Source organism: Ctenocephalides felis, unplaced genomic scaffold (assembly GCF_003426905.1).
Source record: "Ctenocephalides felis isolate EL2017-DRISC unplaced genomic scaffold, ASM342690v1 CF-g0.4_SCAFFOLD_01886, whole genome shotgun sequence".
In the NCBI taxonomy this organism is placed as follows: domain Eukaryota; kingdom Metazoa; phylum Arthropoda; class Insecta; order Siphonaptera; family Pulicidae; genus Ctenocephalides; species Ctenocephalides felis.
Window position 1 is genome coordinate 172,785,791 of NW_020538040.1, and position 6,862 is coordinate 172,792,652.

Consider the following 6,862-nt stretch of genomic DNA (forward strand, 5'->3'; position numbering starts at 1 on the left):
TTATTTATTATTTTTTTTTTTTTTGAAAAAAAAATGTTTTCTTTATTTTGACAGATTTTGAAAGATCTAAACTTTTTTTCAAAGCAATCGTACTGCTTTAACTGCATAAAGACAAAATATCAAACCGCGTAAGCGCCGCGTCGACGTCTAACGCGTAAACATTGGTACGGAACCCATAGGAATGTAAACCAAAATTATACTTATTGTTAAAATCTCTATAAAATACCTGATAATTTGATGTGCATATGTCTAATGATCATTTTTGACCGCCAAATAGCATTTTTTTTACTTTTTTCATTAGATCTCCGAAACCGCTATACCTGCCTTTATGAAAATATGATCGATTCTTCACCTTGTCAATACAAGTAAAATGTTTTTTAAATTATTAAAATCGGACGCTCCGTTCTCTTAAAAACTGAGTTACCGTTTTCGGCACTTTTTGCCCCGTATCTTCGGAACGGCTAGACCTGACTTCGCCAAAAACTAATCAGCACGTCTCCTTATCAATACGAATCGAATGTTTTTTGAATTATAAAAATCGGTTGATTGGTGTTCCCGAAATCGTCGACGAAAATTTGTATCCGCACATACATAAACACACGCACACACACACACACACACACACACACATACATCCATTTTTTCTAAAGTATGCCAGAATATTCAGAAACCTTTGAAACGTCGAGAAATGCAAAAATTTTCATTTTCGATTTTTTTGCGATTACTATAACTTGCCCTACGGGAAGTTAATAAAGAAAAGTCTTTCAAAAAACGTAAATTTTTGTCAAAAGTTTATAGTTTCTCAAAAATCTAATTTTTTCAAAGTAATTTTTTTTAAAAAATGTTAATCTTTTTTTTAAAAAAATAATTTTTGGTACTGGAAGTTCCAGCAATTTGCTTTAAGACACGATGCCATGCGCCTCACTAGTTTTTTTTCTGAATTCTCAAATCATTAAACAATAACTTATAACAAATTATTGTTTTCGTTTTTTACTATCTTTCCAAAACCGCATATATACTTATTTATTTATTTATCTGTCTATAATACATCTGATTTATTCCTTAAAATTGAATTAATCCATTTGTACCAATAATTAACCTTGCAATAAAATTTGCCTATTAGATTTCTTATGCAAGATCTCTCTTGATGAAACCATCATCAATAAAGTCGGTTCCATTCAATACAATACAAATATAATTTACAATAATACAAAATTGGTTGATCAATAGAAACCAAAGTGAAAATAATATATCATCAATCTTTTAAAGAAAATAATAACGAGCTTAATAAAAATTTGATAATGGATTTTGTAATCTAGCTTGACTCTAATTGTATGCGGAAGAGAACATAAAATATTAGCAGCAATCTTGTGGATATGACCATTATAAAAAATTTTTTAACAAATTATTCATTTTAACAAAATATGCAATATATTCCTTCAGATTTTGTTATTCTTTTAGATAACAGAGAATTTTAGATTCTGTACACATTTTTTTTCCAAAAATCAAGATTATAGTCTATAGTTTTTCCCCAAAATTTTTATCCCAAAAAAATTTTTCCTCAATTTTTTTTCTGATTTTGTGCTGAACCCAATGACATGATCACGGTCATTTTTATATAAATCTCAATGGTGACGTGGTATATGAAATTATTCAATATAAGTAGTACAAATAGAAAAGATAAACCTGATTAATTTGAATGAGGACAAAATATACGCGTATAAAATTTATTTTCATCAAAATTACAAACATGTTGGTAAAATATATGAAATAAAAAAAATCAATACCTATAACTCATTTTTATATCACCACTTATAAAAGGTAATCCATCCATAGTGTTGTACATGGAAATACAAGTTTTTAAATTTAATTGAATTGTATAGATTTATTATGTATATATATATATATATATATATATATATAGATTCTAGATTAGATAGATTTATTGAAGTAAAACTTCTTTAGGCGCGACACGGGTGTAAATCCGTACAAATGCAACGAAAACGCCAACGTGAAGTTGAAGACTGCGACGCTAGTTAGCGCAGATGTCGCGAGTATCCACTCATATCGCGTCATGTCATGCGTAAGTCGAACGCTAAACCTTATACTGTGCTGTGCCGGTAAATCTCGTAAATCCCCATTACGTTCGTAGTAGATATAATTTTCGATTAGCTAGTGAGATTTAAAGAATTTTCTATATAAAGTTATAAAAGTGCAGTGAGGGTGTTAAAAATGACTTGTCACGTTTCTGGTTGCGTAGGAAATAAGAAAACAGTGAGATTGCATGGTTTTCCAACAAGGAATGACAAAGTATGTAAAATTTAATATTGTGTTTCTTCAATAGGTTATAAATGAAAAAGCAAAATATTATAGATGTATGAGATTTGGATTAGGCGAGTGAATAATCCAAAATTGGATGATGTGGAGATAGAAAAAATGTTTTTTGAAGTAATTTGTATTATTCGAGTTTTTCGAGGTTACTATATACCTTTGAGATTATTACTAAATTCGTAATTTTTTTTGTAGGCATGACAGATACTACAGTCACTCAAAGAATGAAATTGTAAATTGAAAATTGAAAAAATTGAAATTGAAACAAATAAGCAGTTAATAAACGTATGTTAATTTCAATTTCATGAAGTTCTATAAACACAATTACATGATCAGTGAAATTGTGGAAACAATATTTCTTTATTGAAAATTTAGAGAAAGTTTACATGTTTCTCTTTTATGATGGCTATGGAGACTAATTTTAATTTATTGTAATAATATATAGTAATTAATAGTTACTAGTAGTAGTAATAAATATTAATGCAGGTTCAAAGCTTCTTGCAAACTCTGAAAGATCAAGGTTACATCGCCAAAAAAAACAACTGCAGGAAAATACATCGGTTACTGCCAATTTATTAGAAAATCTTGAGCCAGGTAGATGTTAATGTCAACACCATTCACATAAGTGAGAATCTTTTGTCACATTTAAACATATTATTCTTTTATTTTTTTAGATGAAAGTACTGCTGTAACTTTTTCTGATACACCAACTACATCACGTCAATTGCAAATTAATGATTCTGTATATAATGCGACAAGAACTGATCTTTTGCAAGAGTCAAATGAAGTATTTGAACTTCCATATAAAGACTTCCATTTCTTTGGGAATGCACGAAAATTTTTTGAAACACAATTTACAAATGATAGCTTTGGCTATGTATGTTTTGTGTGTGATCGAATCTGGTTTCAAAGTGACTTAGAAATATCAAATGATGCTCAAAAACAAATTCTTAATAATGGTTTTTTGAATATTGATTCAAATAATCAGATTGGATGTCAAACTTATCGAAAGGCATTAAATTCTGGAAAAATTCCCACTTTGTGTCAATTTAACGGGTTTGTATTTCCACCTATACCAAATTATCTACCTAAACTAGATACTGCATCTGAAAAGTTAATTTTACCTAGGTTGTGTTCCATGCAAATTAGACGATTGCGACATGCAAATGGACAATTTGGAATATTTGGCCAAATTATAAATGTGCCTGTTGACGTTAATGATGGTTAATTGATTACCTCGTAATATTGATGATGATCATTGCATTAACGTTCACATAAAAAAGAAAATGATTCATAGATCAAACTATGTGCAGGGCTTGATAAATATAACTAATATAAAAGTTGGCTTCAATTTTTTAGGCAATACAGATATTACAGCTGTTCTAAGAATGATATTATATCGTCAGCGAAAAAGTAAAAAATACAAACAGTAAATGAATGTATGTTAATTTTAATTACATGAAGTTCTTCAAACACAATTATTACATGATGACTGAAGTTACGAAAACAATATTTGTTTAGGCGTTGTTCAACATAACATAATACACTGGGTGAACGAATATTATAGAATTTATTAATCAGCAATTACTTTAAACTGATCATGTCATATTTAAAGTATGACTTTGATTACATTATTGTTTGTAAATATTATACATATTTTTAATGCAATCATAAATATATAATTTATAATTTATCATTATATAAATGTGTATAATGGTTGACAGTGGCACTAATAAATGTGTGCATCTCGAGTGTTACCATATTACTAATGAACATTATTCAAAATTGTTATATGATCTATTTATTTTTACTCAACTTAAATTTGCTACTTTGTACAGTAGCAAATAAGTTTTACTTCAATCGCGTGTGATCCTTACGCGCACTATTTTTTTTATATATGTTTAGTTATATAGATTATATAGACTTGTTTAAACTACACCTTATTGCTGAAAGTTTACTACTAATAACTACTACTACTACTACTAAATTCATTCTATGCATTTTTCAATAACACATTCTCTAAAATATATAATGCATGTGGTTTTGCTGGTATTAAATCTACGGTCCCCAAATTGTTTTCCAAAAAACTTCGGTCCCACATTTTTTACAAAAAACTTTTTCACAAGTTTTTTTCCCACATTTTTTTCCTCAAAATTTTTTCTCCCCAATTTTTTTCCAAATTTTTTTTTCCAAATTTCCTAAATTTCCCAAAAATTTTTTGAACAAAATTTTTCAAAAATTTTTTTGACCAAAATTTTTTTGACCAAAATTTTTTTGATCAAAATTTTTTTTTACTGGCAGCAGGGGGCTGTCAGTTTTGTGTGCTGTGTGTGTTGCATGTTGCATCTAGCATGGTGTGTTGAGTATGTGTGAGCGAGTAAGAAGCGGTCGTGTTCATCGACTTTGGAAGACCGAGTCCGACGTCGACTAGCGATCGCAGCGTGAATGATGGGATCGCGACAGATTCGGACTTCTGAAAACCGGATTTCAAAGTTGTTGTCGATCTCAGAGGGAATCGATCCCTCTATCCTCTTTCTATTTCCTTCCCCTCGTGGCTAACACCTTATCGTGGTGAGGAGGTCAGTTGGGCGATAACCGTCCAATTGCCAAGAGCAGTCGCCGCCTATTACTCACTTTTAAGTAATCTCCTTTCACCACTTATAAAAGGTAATCATATTGTTGTACATGGAAATACAAGCTTTAAAATTTAATTGAATTAATAATATCTTGTATAGATTTATTAAATATAGAATATATAGACTTATTTAAACTGCACCTTTTTGCTGAAAGTTTACTACATATGCGACAGATGTCGCGTCCATAATTTGTTCATATGTCAGCACATTCTCTTAAATATATAGAATGCATGTGCCTTTGCGTGTATTAAAACTTCGGTCACCAAATTTTTTTTCCAAAATTTTTTTCTTCCAAAAATTTTTTCTCCCAAATTTTTTTCCAAAAATTTTTTCTCCCAAATTTTTTTCCAAAAATTTTTTTGTCCAAAATTTTTTGTGACGAAAATTTTGTAGACAAAAAATTTTTTTCCACAATTTTTTTTGACCAATATTTTTTCGATCAAAATTTTTTTTCCCAAAATTTTTTTGCCCAAAAATTGTTTTTCCTAAAATTTTTTTTGACCAAAATTGTTTTGACCAAAAATTTTTTTGTCCAAAAATTTTTTTGACCAAAGTTTACTAAATATGCAACAGATGTCTCATCCCAAAAATTTTAGGGTCAATTCAATTGGATTTAATAACATGTATTTTCATTTTTTGGACTTTTGAAATTTTTTTCCCAAAATTTTTTTGACCAAAGTTTACTAAATATGCGACAGATGTCGCATCCAAAAAATTTTTTCTCCCAAAATTTTTTTGACCAAAAGTTTTTTTGGCCAAAAATTATTTGCACCGTACTTAATTATTTATTTCAAATAGTGATACAATCAATACAATAATAATATTAATTAATATATAATTGTTACATTTTGATTAAATAAAGAAACGTATGGGTAAATTTTACTGTGAGCACGGTGAAATACCAGTCATTCTGCCAGTTATTATTATAACACTTTCGACTCGGGAGTCGGACTGCTAGTCGGTACGCTGCGCTCGGAATATTATAGTATAGTATATACATATCTCTCAACTCGGAATTTTTTTGTAACGGATTTTTTTGAAATGTGGTAATAATTATGGGGATCGTGAGCTAATAAACTAATTTTGTTATATTTTTATTTATAAAGATAATAAATCAATAAATAAATGAATGTAATAGTAAATTAATTAAAAAAAAAAAAATATCTCGGCGGCATCCGAGTCAAAAGGGTTAAACATAACGAGATGGCGCCAAACATAAATGCATTTCGGCATTGATGCATACCGCACGATTCGAAATACTGCAAGGGTGATTATGAAATAACGACCTAACAACTGTTTCATTGCACTTAGTACTATCTTGAGTGTCAACCAACATTTTGTCGGGTTTCATTTTGTTCAAATGAGCAATCAATTCAATCTGATTGGGTCGTCTCATCTGGACTTTTTTGGATCCTGGACATCGGGGGGTAATGGTATGCTTCCCTCTATGTGTGTGTCTACTAGCGTGAGACCGTCGATTTTGGTCGACCGGGTCTCCAGTCGACTAGCGATCGCGACGGATTTCAAAGTCTTCGTCGATCTCATGAGGTGAAAATTTTTTTGACCAAAAAGTTTTTTGACCTAAATTTTTTTTTCCAAAACTTTTTTGACCTAAATTTTTTTAACCAAAATTTTTTTGACCAAAAATGTTTTTAACCAAAATTTTTTTGACCAAAAATTTTTTTTACCGAAATTTTTTTGACCGAAATTTTTTTCCAAAAATTTCTTTGACCAAAATTTTTTTGACCTAAAATTTTTTTGACCAAAAATTTTTTTGACCAAAATTTTTTTGACCAAAAATTTTTTTGACCAAAATTTTTTGACTAAAAATTTTTTGACCAAAGATTTTTTTCCAAAAATTTTTTTGACCAAAATTTTTTTGACCAAAATTTTTT